The sequence below is a fragment of the Peromyscus maniculatus genome, chromosome 9, assembly GCF_049852395.1.
Source record: "Peromyscus maniculatus bairdii isolate BWxNUB_F1_BW_parent chromosome 9, HU_Pman_BW_mat_3.1, whole genome shotgun sequence".
Taxonomy (NCBI): domain Eukaryota; kingdom Metazoa; phylum Chordata; class Mammalia; order Rodentia; family Cricetidae; genus Peromyscus; species Peromyscus maniculatus.
In genome coordinates, this window is record NC_134860.1 from 30,426,902 (window position 1) to 30,443,250 (window position 16,349).

Genomic DNA, 16,349 nt, shown 5'->3' on the forward strand with positions numbered 1-16,349 from the left:
TGGCTTTCATCAGATTCATTGTGCTTGTTTCTTAACTTCAGAAAGCTGGGATCACACGGTGCCTGCGCTCTCATTGTTTGTGGATCTGTCTGTGTCACATGTCTGTGTAAGTGCTGCTCATCACTACAGCCTATGACATGTACAGAACAGCCCGCACTGTGCTATTGCTAGGCTGCTATGACCAATGCTGCTGGAAGCAGTCTCCTTTGGAGCTCTTGGGCAGGACTTTTTTTTCATAGCATTTTCCTGGAGCTGAGTGGCTATACACACTTCTCATTCTTCAATTATGTGCATTGATTCTAGAATTTCATTTGATTTTTTATAGTTTCCATTCTGAAAGAATTTTTCATCTTGTTATCAAACTTGTCAATTACATTAATCAAAGCTATTTTTAAATTCATGTCTCATGATTCCAATATCTGAATCCATTGGTGGGTTTCTTAAATTGAATTTTGAGTATACAGATATACAATATAATACATTTACTGTGGAATTTTTGATCTGGATATGATTGTGCTCTATCCTTACTTTACACATGCCACATTCTGCTGTTCTCACCCACCATCTCTGCTATTTGCTGGTCCTCTTAGACCATCAGATAGTCCCCTCTTTGATATCACAGATACCCATTTCTCTCTCTTCCCCCATTTAAAACCGTTCTCCTTTATCATGGTCCCCTTTGTAATTCTCCCTCTCTCTGTCTCTCTCTGTCTCTCCCTGTTTCTGTCTCTCCCTCCTCCCCTCCTTTTTTCTCCCTTCCCCCCCACACACATGCGCACAGGCGCGCGTGTGTGCACACACATACACACACACACAGGTTGTTGGTTGTCTTTTACTCCTTTGCTCTTAGCTCTTTAAAGACTTTATTTTATAAACTATTCATTTTTTTCCATGTGGACCTCTTTTACTACATATCTGGAGTCTTTTTTGACCATGGGAGCAAATTTTTAAACTGCTAAGCTACACACTGATGCCCTGCATGCTCTATTGTTTGGCTCTGCCCCACTCTAGGGTTGTGAAAGCCAAGTCTAAAACTCACAGCCAGTCAGAGGCGCGTGACCAGCAACTGCATTCAACCTTCCTAGAGCTCTAAAATGCCAATGCTTGCACTATAACAGGCATTTTTACTTCATTTTTCCCCCTACTTAACATACTAGCTGTTCAAGGGCTCACCAGCAGGCAGAAACTCTTATAGGAGCCATATCTTCTTCTTCTTTTTTTTTTTTCAAGCTTTCTCAGGCCCTATGAAAATTTGAACCCCATATTGGTACGCCAAGAAGTTGTTGGTGCTTTTTCTTTTGGGGGGCTCACCAGCCAATTCCCAAATAAATCACACTTGGATACTTATTCTTAATTATAAATGCCTGGCCTTAGCTTGACTTATTTCTAGCCAGCTTTTCCTAACTTAAAATTATCCTATCTATCTTCTGCCTCTGGGCTTTTCCCTTTCTATTCCTGTATACCTTTCTTTGTTTCTTACTTTATGGCTTGCTGAGTAACTGGGTGGCTGGGGCCTGATCTTCTCTTCCTTCTTGGGCTCCTTTTTTTCACTCCTTCATCTCTCTTCTTGCTCCTCCCAGATTTCTCCTTCCATATATTCTCTCTGCCTTCCAGCCCCACCTGTCCCTTCTCCTGCCTTGCCATTGGCCATTCAGCTTTTTACTAGACCATTAGGTATTTTAGACAAGCAAAGTAACACAGCTTCACAGAGTTAAACAAATGCAACACACACACACACACACACACACACACACACACACACACACACACACTTGAATTTAATGAGTTCACATATGACAAAACAAACAGTATTTGTATTTCTGGGTCTGGATTATTTCATTTATAACATAATGACTTCCAGTTCCACCTATATTTCTATAAATGTCATGCTTTAATGTTTTTATAGTAGATTAAAATTCTGTTTTATGTATATACTGAATATTCTTTATCCATTCATCTGTTTATGGACCTCTAGGCTGGTTCTCTTCCTTCGCCATTGTGAGAAGTGCAGAAAAATAAACGTAGACATGCAAGAATCTCATGACATGTTGAATTCAAGTACTTTGGGCAAATATCTTGAAGTGGTACAGCTGGGTGACAGAATAGTTCTAATATTAGTGTTTTGAGAGACTGCTGCACTTACTTCAATATTGGTTGAACCATTTTTACAATCATTTTTATATTTACTATTTTTTGCCTGCATATTTGAAAGTGCAGCAGGTATATATCTAGAGCCCTTGAAGGTCAGAATCCCTTGGGACTGGAGTTATAATGGTTTTCAGCTGTCCTGTTGATTCTGGGAATTGAACCCAGGACCTCCGTAAGAGCAACATGTGCTCTTTTATTTTAATTAATTACTTTAATTTTTTCTAGCCTGATCACATTTCCCCTCCCTCCCTCCACTCTTTCCAGTCCCCCCCCCAACCTCTCTTCTCCATCCTGCTGCCCATCTATTCCTCCTCCACTCACTTCAGAAAAGAGCAGCCTCCCATGTTTATCAGCCAGCCATGGCATATCAAGTTGCAGTGAGACTAGGCACCACCTCTCCTATTTAGGCTAGAGGAGGCAACCCGGTAGGAGGGAAGGGTCCCAAAAGCAGGTAACAGAGTCAGAGACAGCCCCTGCTCCCACTGTTAGGAGCCCTATAAGAAGACCAAGCTACACAACTGCAACATGTGCAGAGGGCCTAGGTCAGTCCCATGCAGGCTCCTTGGTTGTCAGTTCAGTCTGTGAGCCCCAATAAGCCCAAGTTAGTTGATTCTGTGGGTTTTCTTATGGTGTCCTTGGCCCCTTTGGCTCCCATACTCCTTCCTCCCCATCTCCCACAAGATTCACCAAGGTCCACATAATGTTTGGCTGTGGGTCTCTGCATCTGTTACCATCAGTTGCAGGGGGAATCTTCTCTGATGACAACTGGGCTGTGCAATGATCTATGAGTATAGCAGAATGTCATTAGGAATTATTTCATTGTCTTTTTTGCCAGTCATGTTTGGTTCTATCCTAGGTCTCAGCCTCTGGTTCCTGGACCTCCAAGCAGTGTCAAGGGTGGGATACCTCTCATGGTATGAGTCTCAAGCTGGACCAGTCATTTGTTGGCCACTCCCATAATTTCTGCACCACCTTTACCTCAGAATATCTTTAGGCAGGGCAAATTGTAGGTCTCAAGTCCCTCCACTGGAAGTCCTGCCTTGTTACAGAAGATGGCTGGTTTAGGCTTTGTGTCTCCCATTGCTAGGAGTCTTTGCCAGGGTCACCCTTATAGTTACCTGGGAGTTTCCATTGCACTAGGTTTCTAGCCCATCCCAGAGATGCCTTTGATTCCAGTTGTCTTTCCCAGTACTGTCTCCTTCCATCCTCCTTGCACCTGATCCCTCCAGATCCCAAGCCCACCCTTCATGCATACCCCTCCCCCCATCCACCTGTGATGTCTCTTCTATTCCCCTTCACAGTAAGATTCATGTGTCCCCCCTTGATCCTTCGTTGTTACTTAGCTTCTTTGGGTCTATGGATTACAGCATGATTATCCATAGCTTCATGGCTGATATTCACATATAAGTGAGTACATACCATATTTGTCCTTCTGGGTCTAGGTTACCTTACTCAGGGTCTTTTCTAGTTCATCCATGTGCTGGCAAATGTCATGATGTCATTGTTTTTTAACAACTGAATAATACTCCATTGTGTAAATGTACCAGATTTTTTTTTATCTATCCTTTGATTGAGGGGGTGTCTGGATTGTTTCCTAGTTCTGGCTATTATGAAAAAAGCTGCTATGAACATAGTTGACCAACTGTCTTCTGGTATGGTAGAGCTTCCTTTGGATATATCCCAAGAAGTGGTAAAGCTGGGTCTTAAGATCGGTCAATTCCCACTTTTCTGAGAAACCACCATATTGGTTTTCAAAGTGGCTGTACAAGTTTGCATTCCCACCAACAATGGAGGAGAGTTCCCCTTGCTCCATAACTTCTCCAGCATGAGTTGTCCCTTGTGTTTTTCATCTTAGCCATTCTGACAGATGTAAGATGAAATCTCAGAGTCAATTAATCAAAATGTAAATTTTGATTTACATTTCTCTGATTGTAGGGAAAAGTGGCTGGCTAAAGAAACCCACCTTGACCCTGGAGCCCAGAATTAGGGAAGAATGGCTCAGATAAGGCCAGTGAGAGAAACACAGTTTAGCTCAGATCAGAGCCATCTCAGCCCCTGTCCAACTAACTTGTGAAATCAACCAGTCACAGAGCAGGACAGCAGAATCCTGGCCGTAGGGCCCAAGACCAGGGAAAGAAACACAGCCTGTGTTTGGGATCTGGGCCAGAGAAATGAACCAAGAAAACATGCCCTGACTCTGAAACTAGTACCAAAATAATACTCTTGGCCCCTAGAATCAGAGTCGGTGAATGAAATGTGTGCTGGCCTTAAAGGTAGTGTCGAAAAGCTAAGAAAGGCCAGTGAAAGAAACACAGTTTGGCCCTGAAATCAGGGCCATCTCTGCCCCTTGCTCACAAAACTGGCCAATCCCTGGGTAGAAGATAAAAATAACCAATCACAGTTGACTCTGCCCCCTAGATTTCCTATATAAACCATCCTGCCCTGTCAGTTGTAAGCTGTTCTCTCCACCCTGGTAGAGGCAGCTACTCTCCTGGACTCTTCCTTCTCAAATAAACCTCTTTCTCAAAAGAGTTTTGGGTGAAGACCCTCATTCACTGGTACACAGAAGAACCTTGCTGGGATGTCCCATAGTGGACTGAGCAAGGGGGAGCCTGAACAGAAGAACCTTGCTAAGACATCCCATAGTGGAATGAGTAAGAGAGAGCTGGTAACACTGAGCTGGAGATTGTGGCTCTCCAGGAGAGGAGCAAGATTGCTGTGTCCTGGAGGAGACCATCCCCCATCACACCAGGTATATCCTGACTTTGACAAAGAGTCAGGATACCCTTCCTTGCTGAAGCAGTTCCAGGCCTGACTCTCCCAAGAAGTCAGAAATTTCCTTTCCAAGGCTGGGCTGGTTCTTTGCAGTCCCAGCCATCAGAGCTGTGCTAAACAGCTCCAGGTGATTAGGACACCTTCAGGGCAGAGCTCTTGTCCTAAGTAGCTCTGAGGTGTCCGGGATACCTCGCCCTCTAGGACTGAACTGTCTACTTGCAGTTTCAGCCATCAATTTACTAACATTTTGGTGCTGAAACCTGGGACACCAAACCCAGTGTTTTTGCAGTTTACTTACACTGATGGCTAAGGATGTTGAACATTTCTTTAAGTTCTTCTCGGTCATTTGAGATTCTTGTGTTGAAAATTCTGTTTAGATCAGTATCCCATTTTTAAATTGGGTTATTTGGTTTGTTGATGTCTGTGGGGCGTTTACCCACCAACCCCACAGCTCCCCAGAGTTTTCTTGAGTGCAAGCTGCAGGAAATAATAGATAGAAGGATTTATTGTGGAGAATATTTCGGAGATAAACAGATAGAAAATAAAGGATAGCCTCGAGAGGGCCTGGAACCTATTCCAACGGGCCCCGACTGTCTCTGGCCCAGGGTTTTTATAGAGATGCCAAGGGGTGGAGCAAAAGACCTCCTCCCCCAGCACAGCCAAGTGCAGAGCATCTCAGACACCTGCACTCAGGCCCGTGGTCCTAATCATCCTCCATGTGGACCTGCTGGGTACAGCCACGAGGAACCCGAGAATGGGCTCCCACAGATGTCTAGTTCCTTGAGTTCTTTATATATTTTAGAAATCAACCCTCTGTCAGATGTGGGGATGGTGACAATCTTTTTCCATTCTGTAGGCTGCCATTTTGTCCAATTACCAATGTCCTTTGCCTTACAGAAGCTTTTCAGTTTTATGAGGTCCCATTTATTGTTTATCTTAGTGTCTTCACTATTGGTGTTCTGTTCAAGAAGTTGTCTCCTGTGCCAATATGTTCAAGGTTATTTCCCACTTTCTCTTCTATCAGATTCAGTGTATCTGTTTTTATGTTGAGGTCTCTAATCCACTCGGACTTGAGTATTGTTCAAGGTGATAGATATGGATCTATTTGCATTTTTCTACATACTGATATCCAGTTAGACAAGCACCAGTTGTTGTTGTAGATTTCTTTTTTCCATTATATAATTTTGGCTTCTTTATCAAAAATCAAATATTCACTGGTGTATATTTACTTCTCGGTCTTCAGTTTGATTCTATTGATCAACTTGCCTGTTTTTTATGCCAGTACCACGCAGTTTTTATTACTATCGCTCCATAGTAGACCTTGAAATCAGGGATGGATACTTCTGAAAATTCTTATATTGTACAGAATTGTTTTAGCTATCTTTTTTTTTATATGAAGTTGAGTATTGTTCTTTCAAGATCTGTGAAGAATTGTGTTGGAATTTTGAGGGGAATTGTGTTGCATTTGTAGATTGTTTTTGGTAAAATGACCATTTTCACTATGTTAATCTTACTGATCCATGATCTTGGGAGATCTTTCCATCTTCTGATATCTTCTCCAATCTCCCTCTGAAAAGACTTGAAGTTGTTGTCATACAGGTCTTTCACTTACTCTTTTGATTAATTTTGGTTGTTAATCTGCTTTGTTAGATATTAGAATAGCTATGCCAGCTTGCTTCTTGGGTCCATTTGCCTGAAAAATCTATTTCCAAACTTTTACTCTGAGGTAATGTCTATCATTGGTGTTGAGGTGTGTTTCTTGAAAGCAACAGGATGTATCCTGTTTTCATATCCATTCTGTTAGCCTGTATCTTTGTATTGTGCAATGAGTCCAATGATATTGAAATTGAAATGATATTGAAAGATATTAATGACCAGTGATTGTTAATTCCTGTTATTTTGTTGTTGGTGATAATGGTGGTGGTGGTAGTATGCATGTATGTGTGTGTCCCTTCTTTTTGTATTGCTGGTATGAGATTATTTGTTTCCTGTATTTAAATGGGTGTAGTTAACATCCTTGGTTGGAGTTTTCCTATTAATACCTCTGTAAGGCTGAATTTATGAAGAGATATTGTTTAAATTTGATTTCATCATGGAATGTCTTGTTTTCTCCATGTATGGTGATTGAAAGTTTTGCTGGGTATAGTAGTCTGGACTGGCATCTCTGGTCTCAGAGTCTGCAAGACATCTGTCTAGGCTCTTCTGGCCTTTAGGGTTTCTGTTGAGAAGTTGGGTGTAATTGTAATAGGTCTGCTTTTACAAGTTTCTTGGCCTTTTCCTTTTAAACCTTTTAATATTCTTCCTTTAGTGTTTTGATTAATGTGTGGTGGAGGGACTTTCTTTTCTGGCCCAATCTATTTGGTGTCTTGTAAGCTTCTTGTACCTTTATAGGGACATCCTTTTTTAGGTAGGAAAATTTTCTTCCGTGATTCTGTTAAATGTAATTTCTTGGCCTTTGAGCTGAGATTCTCCTCCTTCTTCTATTCTTATTATTCTTAGGTTTGGTCTTCTCATAGTGTCCTAGATTTCCTGGATATTTGTGTTAGGAATTTTTTTTAATTTAACATTTTCTTTGACTAATGAATCTATTACTTCTATCATACCTTCAACACCTGAGACCTTGTCTTCTGTCTCCTATATTCTGTTGGTGATGCTTTTGTCTGTAGTTCCTGTTCACTTACCCAGATTTTTCCTGTCTGTGTTTTCTTTATTGCTTCTATTTCCATTTTCAGGTATTAAACAGTTTCCTTCAATTGTTTTTTTCTTGGCTTTCATGCATACTTTAAGGGATTTATTGATTTCCTCCAATTTTTTGTCTTTTCCTCAATTTCTTCAAAGGATTTTTTTTCTCATTTCTACTTTAAGGTCCTCTATCATCTTCATAAAGTTGATTTTAAGATTTTTTTTTTTGTATTTCATTGGCATCGGAATGTTCTGGTCTTGCTGTAGTAGTATAGCTGGGGTCTGGTGATGCCATATTGCCCTTTCGGTTGTTGATTGTGTTCTTGTACTGGCATTTAGGCATCTGGATTTGCGATGATTATAGGTCTAGGTGTGGATTCCTGAGTTTTTCTGTGTTGGTTGGGTGTTTCCTTCATTTTTGATTCCTCTCTGGTCTTCTAGCCTAAGTGACCTAGAGTTCTGGCTAGAGAGTGTTTAGGTCCAGTAGCGTGTCTTCCCTGGGGGTTTTGTGGCCTGTTAAGACCTCTGGGGTTTTGGCTGCCAATGTTGCCTATGTGTTCCAGTATCTGTGTGGTCTCTGGGTTGTAAGCACCTGCTTGATCTCGAGGATTCCTAGTATGGAGTGGCCTTCAGTACGGCAGACATTTTCTGCCAAGGTTGGGGGCTGGAATCAAGAGCCCAGGGGAGGAGGTGCTGCTGTTGGAGAGATGTTGGGTGGGCTTTAAGGAGTGTAGCAGGAGGAGGTCCTGCCTTGGGTCCTTGGATCTAGCCTGGCCTCTGGTAAAGCAGAGTCTTCTACCAAACTTATGGGCTGGGATATAGAGCACAGGGGAGGGGTTGAAGTCTGGGGTTGTTGGGTGGGCTTTAAGGAGTATTAGTAGAAGATGAACAATGTCTTACCTGGGGTCCCCAGAACTAACCTGACCTCCAGTAGGGCAGCTGGAGTTGTGGGCCAGGATATGGAGCTCAGGGGAAGGGTTGCTGTTGCGGCTTGGCTGTATCATTTTACATTCTCCCCATTTTGAGAGTATAAGTTCCTCATTCTCCACATTCTCACCAGCATTTGTTGTCGTCTGTATTCTTGGTGTCATTCATAGTGGAATGTAGTGTAGTTTTAATGTGTATTTCTCTGATGACTTAAGTGCAGAAGTTGTGTTGTAGATGTATCCCTGGGTCTGAATCCTGCAATCAGGTATTCTTTGTATTTTGAACTGTGGTGGTATTTTATAATCATCTACATCTGCTTCAGAGAGAAACTTCTTTGATGGGGAATGAGAGCTACACTTATCTCTGGGCACAAGGGTGACTATTTAGACTAGAATTAGGAAATAGGCAAGAGATTCTCCTCTAAGATCCAAGAGCTCACTAGCCTTCATGGAGTTGGGTCAGTTTCTGTTATCAGGCCTGATTACTCTCCAGTTGAGTGGACCTTAAGTACAGTAAGAACTCTGTTAGTTACTATCAAGATATTAGTGCCACTACTGTACCTTTAGGAATATCTTGTCTTGCTGCTCATTGTTGTGGTTCATAAGCATCATAGGCAGGTATAACTATCATTTGATTCCGTCCCTTAGCTGTTGTGGTACTATAAAATCTAGCCCTCAGAAAGGAGGCTTCAAATCCTATCCTCTGGGCCCCGTGTCTGAAGTGCATGGTGTCTTCAGCAATAAGACTTACCTTCAGCCTCTGAGAGGCCACCATGTTCAATGGCAATAGCCTATATTATTTGAGAGTCTCTTGAACAAACCTGACTAACAACTTGAAATAGGATTTTTCATGACTAGCACTGGGGTTTTGTTAAACAGTCTATGGCTTTTGGGTATCACATTTTCAGTCCAGGTGATACACACACACACACACACACACACACACACACACACACACACACACGCACGCACGCACTTATGTATTTGCTTATACTTATATACATTATATGTAATTTTAGGTAAATAAAAATAATATGATTCTTTATGTCTTTTTCAATACCCCCCACTTGACTTCCCCCTCCTTTCCTCAGGTAATTTCTCAATTCCCCTTCATATTACTCTGCTGTGCTCTTGTGCCATCTCTAGTGCCCCCCGCCATTGTACCTTTTTACTTTAAGATTTCTGCAGTTATTCTGGGTTATATACTCAAATCTTAAGATTTAGAGTTAGGAAACACAATTGAAAGAGAAAATGGGGCATTTGTCTTTCTGGATCTGAGTCACCTCACTTAATATAAGCTTTTTAGTTCTGTCAATTTACCTGCAAATTTCATGGCTTTCATTTTCATTACAGCTGAAAAATATTCCATAGTGTGTACCACATTTTCATTATTCACTCATCAGTTGAAGGGTATTTAGTTCATTTTCATTTTCTAGCCATTGTGGATAGAATGACTATGAGCATGGCTGAACAAGTGTCTAATAAGTAGGATATCAAGTCTTTTGGGCCTATGCCAAGAAGTGGTATACCTGGTTCATATGGTAGATTTATTATTAGCTTTTTGAGAATTGTCCATACTGATTTCTATAAATATAAACAGAGATTTCTCAAAAGTTGAAGTAAAAATGGCTAAAAATATCTAAAACACACACACACATCATCATCATCATCATCATCTTTAACAATTTGAGAAATTAAATCAACACAGTTGGCAGATGTTTCTTTCCCACCAACAGCTCCCAAATAAACACACTGAGGCTTATATTAATTACAAATGCTCGGCCAGTATCTCAGGCTTGTTACTAGCTACCTCTTATACTTATGTTAACACATATTTCTTAGCTGTGCTTTGCCATATGGCTGGGTACCTCTTCTCAGTACAGCATTGTCCATCTTGCTTCTCTCTGTGTCTGCTGGCAACTCCCCTGACTCAATCCCTCTTCCTCCCAGCATTCTCAGTTTGAGTTTGGCGCTGTCCTGCCTATACTTTCTGCCTAGCTACCAGCCAGTCAATTCTTTATTAACCAAGGAGAGTAATGTATATTCACAGTGTACAGAAGAATTATTCCACAGCACAAAACAACTCTGAGATTTCAGCTTACCCTAGTCAGAATGGCTAAGATCAACAAAACAATTGTCAAATGCTGGAGAAAATACTGGGGGAAAGGTGAACTCACGTACACCATTGTTGTTACTCATTGCCCCACTGCCCTTTCCCAACCGTCTAACTCACATTCCCCTCCAAATGACCCTTTTCTGCTTTAGTGCCATGTGTATTATTTTCTCTTTCCCTACAAATTCCTTCCCTTAAGATCTCTCCTTCCATGACCGGCCACACTAGTGGAAGCCCATGAACTGTGGATGGTGTCTATGGAGCCCCCATGAGACTGGACTAGGCCCTCTGGATATGGAAAAAGGTTGTTTGGCTCGAACTGTTTGGGAGGTACCCAGACGGGGATCGGAACCTGTCCTGGTGCATGGGCAGGCTGTTGGGAGCCTGGTGCCTGCGGTGTGATGCCTTGTGCAGCCTTGGTGCAGTGAGGAGGGGCTTGGATCTGCCTAGGCTCTGCTGACTCCCCATGGGAGACCTTGATTTGGGGAATGTGGGGATGTGGGGTGGTTTGGGAGGAAGGGCTGGGGGTGGAAGGAGGTGGGATCTGTGGATGGTATGTAGAGTGAGTAGAAAATATCTTAATAAAGAAAAATGGAAAAAAAAGATCTCCTCTTCTCCTCTTCCATCACACAAACAAAACATATATACAAATTTAAATCTAGCTTCTTCATGAGACAAAGCATAGCATTTGCTTTTCTGGGTCCAGTTTTCTTTGCGTATCAATTGAAAGTTCCATCTGTTCTCCTGAAAATGTCATGATTTCAGTTTTTTTTTATGTTGAGTAAAATTCTTTTGTGTATAATGTACCACCTTGCTTGGTTCACTCTGCTCTTGATGCTCATCTAAATTATTCCAGGTTTAGCTATGATGAAAAGTGCAACACTAAATATAACTGGGCAAGCATCTCTGTGGTAGAAGTGAGGATCTTTGAGTGTTTGACCCAAGAGTGATATGCCTGGGTCATGTATCAGTTCTAATTTTTGTTTCTTAAAACATTACTATAACGATTTCTGTGGAGACTGCCCAAGTGACCTTCAGGGACATTAGCGGAATCTGAGTCTTGTGCACCGCATCTTTGCCAGCATGTGTTGTGCTTTATTTTAATTTTGCTTTCCTGGTGGGTAAGAATGCTGAACACTTTCAAGGATTCATTGGCCATTGTATTTATCCTTTTGAGAACTGTTCATTCAGTTCTTTAGCTCATTTATTAATTGGAAGATTTTTTTCTGGCACTGATTTTCTCCACATTGGAAAAATGTTCCTCTTGGACAACTTTCTCTGCATCCCAGTCCTTCCTTACTTGCTTATAGTACTTACATATGGGTACGTGAATTTTTAATTTTGCCCCTGATTTCTTCGGTGACGTATTTGTGTAGTTTCTGTGGTTTCTAAAGCTACTGCTTTCTATTTTTTGTTTACTGTGATAAGACGGAAAATTGTATGTGTGTGTGTGTATTTGATAAGACTTGCTTTATGGCCTATAATGTGAATAATTTTAGAAAAATTACTAGAGCTGCTGAGAAGAATGTACATTTGGTATCTGTTGAATGAGATATCTGTTAAATCGAGTAATCTGAAGTTTCTATGTTGATGACCTACCTAAAGATAGAAGTGGGTCAGTGAAGTCACACAGTCACATAATTACTGTGTCAGGAACTGTGTGACCCTAACTACCTATCAGTATTTCACTTATGAAATGAGGAGCCCCAAAATTCAGTACATGTATATTTGCAGTTATTACATTTATTGATTCTGTTGTCTTTATTCATTTTAATGACCTTAGCTCTTCTTATTATTGGTTTGAAATCTGCTTTACCAAATGTTAGAATAACTATTTAAGCTTCTTGACTTCTATTTACTTGTTTGATAGACTAACTTCCATGCTTTGACTCTATTGTACTGACTAGTTTTATGTCAACTTCACACAGGCTACAGTCATCAGAGAGGAGGGAGCATCCATTGAGAAAATGCCTCTATAAGATCTAGCTGTAGGCAAATTTGGAGGGCATTTTCTTAATTAGTGGTTTATGAGGGAGGGACCAGTCCACTGTAGGTGATTTCACCTGTATAATGTTGGTCCATGGTTCTATTTTTTTAAAAAAAGGGAGGGGGTAAACTGAGCAAATCATGAGGATCAAGCTAATATGCAGCACCTCCTCCATGGCCTCTGCATCAGCTTCTGCCTCCAGGTTCCTGCCCCGTTTGAGTTCCTGTTTTGACTTCCTTTGATGATGAACAGTGATATCAAAAAGTGTAGACCAAATAAACCCTTTCTTCCCAACTTGTTTTGGTCATGATGTTTCATCACAGCAATCATAAATCTAACAAAGTCAGTTATCTTGCCAGTGGTATATGGTTCTCAGAGACAACAAATAGTAAGATGTTATTTTTAGGTCAGTTATCTCATTTGCATCTTCTAAATGGTGAATGGGGCCTCTTTGCATTTAAGGGTACTATGGGGAGGAGTTTGTGAATTCTTGCAGTTTCCTCCATGGCTTTTCTGGTCGACTGGATTATTGTATCTTCTTTACTTTCTTCCTTGTTCCTATTATGAAACTACTGTGCTTGACATCATAGATTCCTTCTTACCTCCTTTGTTCACCTATTCATCATGAAATTAATTCTTCCCATCCTCTCATGATGAAGACTGTCTTTCTTCCTTCTCTGTATATAATACTCCTTTTAAGTACTTTCTGCAGTGCTGGCTTGGGGGTCCTGAATTGCTTTCGTTTGTGCTTGACTGGCAATATACGTATTTCTCTGTAAATATTAAAAGGCAGCTTTGCTGGATATAACAATCTTTGTTTACAATTATTTACTCTCAGGGCTAAGAATGTATCATTTGATGCTTCCTAAACTTGTAGAGTTGCTGATGAGAAATTTGATGTTATACTGGTGCGTTTTCTCTATAGTTGAGGTGACATTCCCTTACAGCTTACAGTATTGTTCCTTGCATTCTGTTTTTGATGTCTTGCTGTAATGTGAGGTAGAAAGGTTCTTCTCTGGTTATACCCACTTAGGTTTATAAATGCCTCATGTGTAGATGTCCATTTCTCTCTTGGGTTTTGGAATTTTTCTGCAATCATTTCAGTGTCTAATTTAGTTTTTTGTGTCAACTCCTTCCCCATGAATTCTTAAGTTTGGTGTCTTGAACATATCCCAAATTTCTAGAAAGATTATTCAATGCTCTTTTTGTAATGCTTTGCAAATTTATGCATGTTTGGACATGTTGCTGCCTCAGCCTTGTTCTGATGTTCTATATTCTACTAGTCTTTACTCATGATAATTTCCATTGTTTTTTGTTTGTTTGTTTGACTGGGCCTTTCATGTTTAGCATTTCTGTTGGTTATTTTTAAAAATTTTCAATTCCATGCTGAATTTTTACTCATTTTATAAAAGTTTCTGTTCCAAATGGCTATTTCATCTACTTTTTACTTCTTTGTCTGGGTCCTAAATTTTCTTTCATTTGTCTACTCTTTAATGTCCTCTCTGTGTCATTGATCATTTTGAAAAGTAGGACTCTGAACTCTATCTGGTACTTCAGGTATCTCGTTATCTTAGGTTTCGAGTATTGGGGGACTGAATTTGTAGAGGTGTCATAGTGGCTTTCTCACATCTATGTGGAGTGTGTGTGTGTGTGTGTGTGTGTGTGTGTGTGTTGTACTTATGTTAGCATGGATATGTCCTCCAGTTTTAATTTTTTCCTTTGTCACCCTTTTGTTCCCTTATTTAATTTTATGTGAGTCTTCAGTGAGTTGTCTTCACTTGAGTTTATGTTCCTCAACACTATATGAAAGGGAAACTGAGTGAGAAATATAGACAATGATTGACAGAAGCCCTGGGATTAGCTTGCAGTAGAAGACACTAGTGTCCCCACACAGTCCAGAGAGAGAGAAACAGTGATTAAAAGTGAGGAAATATAGAATATAGGTTTGGGGGGATGTTTGTTTGTTCCATTTTGTTTTGTAGTTCATTAGTGTTTTTTAGAACTAAAGATATTAATAATTAAATAAAAAAGGGGAAAGAGCCAGTTATGGTGGCACACACTTTTAATCCCAACACTTGGGAGGGCAGAGACAGGTCTGTACCAGGATTTTTCTTTTGGGCCAGCAGCCAGCTCCCAAATCATTGGGACATATTCTTATAAATGCTCGGCCTAGCTTAGGCTCATTTATGGCTAGCTCTTTTAACTTAAATTAACATGTTTCTCTTTATCTATCTTCTGCCTCGGGGCTTTTTACCGTATTTCTTTCTTTCTGTGTATCTTACTTTCACTGCTTTTTGTATCTGGCTGGCTGGCAGCTCCTGGCTTCTGGCCTGGTCATCTCCCTAGTTCTCACCTCTCTTCTCTCATTCTTCTCTTCTTCTCTCCAGCCTATATTTCTCCTCCTAGCTATTCTCTCTGCCTGCCAGCCCCACCTATCCTTTCTCCTGCCTAGCTATTGGTTGTTCAGCTCTTTATTAGACCAGGCAATTGCCTTAGGCAGGCAAGGTGAAACAAATGCAACACATCTTTACATAAAGAAACATACATCATTAAACAAACACAGCACAAACAAATGTAACACACCTTTGCCCAGTTAAAATAATATTCCACAACAGTTCCCTGAATTTGAGGGCAGCCCAGTCTACAGAACAAGTTCCGGGAGAGCTAGGACTGACTACACAGAGAAACCCTGTCTTGAAAAGCCAAAAGAAAGAGAGGGTGGGGGGAAGTGAAGTATAAATAAGAGAGAGAATATATGGATGGGAACTATAAGAAACAATAAAGAAAATGTTATAAATTTACTTTAGAACAAGTAAGGATAGTCATGAAAGGTTGTTTGGATGAAATACAAGTTAAAACAAAACAACTAAACATTTGAAGTACAGAAAAGTGTTGAAGCTAGAGAGATGCCCCAGCAGTTAAAAGTACTGGCTGCTCTTACAGAAGACCAGAGTTCAATTCTTAGCACCCACATGGTGGCTCACAAGCATCCCATCCAGGGGATCCAACCTACTTCTGGCCTCCACAGATGTTGTATGATATTTTGTTTGTATTCTGAGAAATAAAGCTTGCATGGAGATCAGAGAGTGGAGCTAGCCACTAGTTAACCATAGAGGCCATGCAGTGGTGGCACACACCTTAATCCCAGCACTTGGGAGGAGGAAGCAGGAAGATCTGGAGTTCAAGCCCACCCCCACCCCCGCCCCGGGGCTACACAAGATTGATCCAGTCTAAAAGAGAAACAGAGCCAGGTGGTGGTGGTGCATGCCTTTGATCCCAGCACTAGGGAGGTGGAGACAGAAATATAAAGTGGGCGGAGATGGAATCGCCCATTCAATCTGAGGATTAGTAGAGGTAAGAAGTTACTGGCTGCTGCTCTGCTTCTCTGATCTTTCAGCTTTCATTCTCAATATCTTACTCCAGGATTTCATTATTAAGACTAAATAGATTCGTGCTTCACACAGGCACTGCATGCATGTGGTGCACAGTCATACATGCAGGCAATACAACCATGCACATAAAATAGTCTTTCTAAAAATGTCATTAGAAAATAACATCAGAAGGTACTATTGTTTTAGGGTAGGGACCCAAAAACCACACAGCGTGACCAAAGTCCAAATTGAGTGGGAGTCTGTATTAAGCTGGCCTGGGCCTGCCTGGAAACACTTCTCACAGAGCAGCCTCCAATGCATTTTACAAGGGATCTTTTAAAGGCAAA

General features: G+C 40.9%; 2 protein-coding genes across 26 annotated transcripts in view; one reads left to right on the plus strand and one right to left on the minus strand.

Annotated features, from left to right (window-relative positions):
• Positions 1-16,349, plus strand: part of Cfap20dc (CFAP20 domain containing) — a 291,110-nt gene that overhangs the window by 106,424 nt on the left and 168,337 nt on the right. The gene's annotated exons all lie outside the window — the stretch shown is intronic.
• Positions 1-16,349, minus strand: part of LOC143267276 (uncharacterized) — a 125,551-nt gene that overhangs the window by 56,731 nt on the left and 52,471 nt on the right. The window lies entirely within an intron of this gene.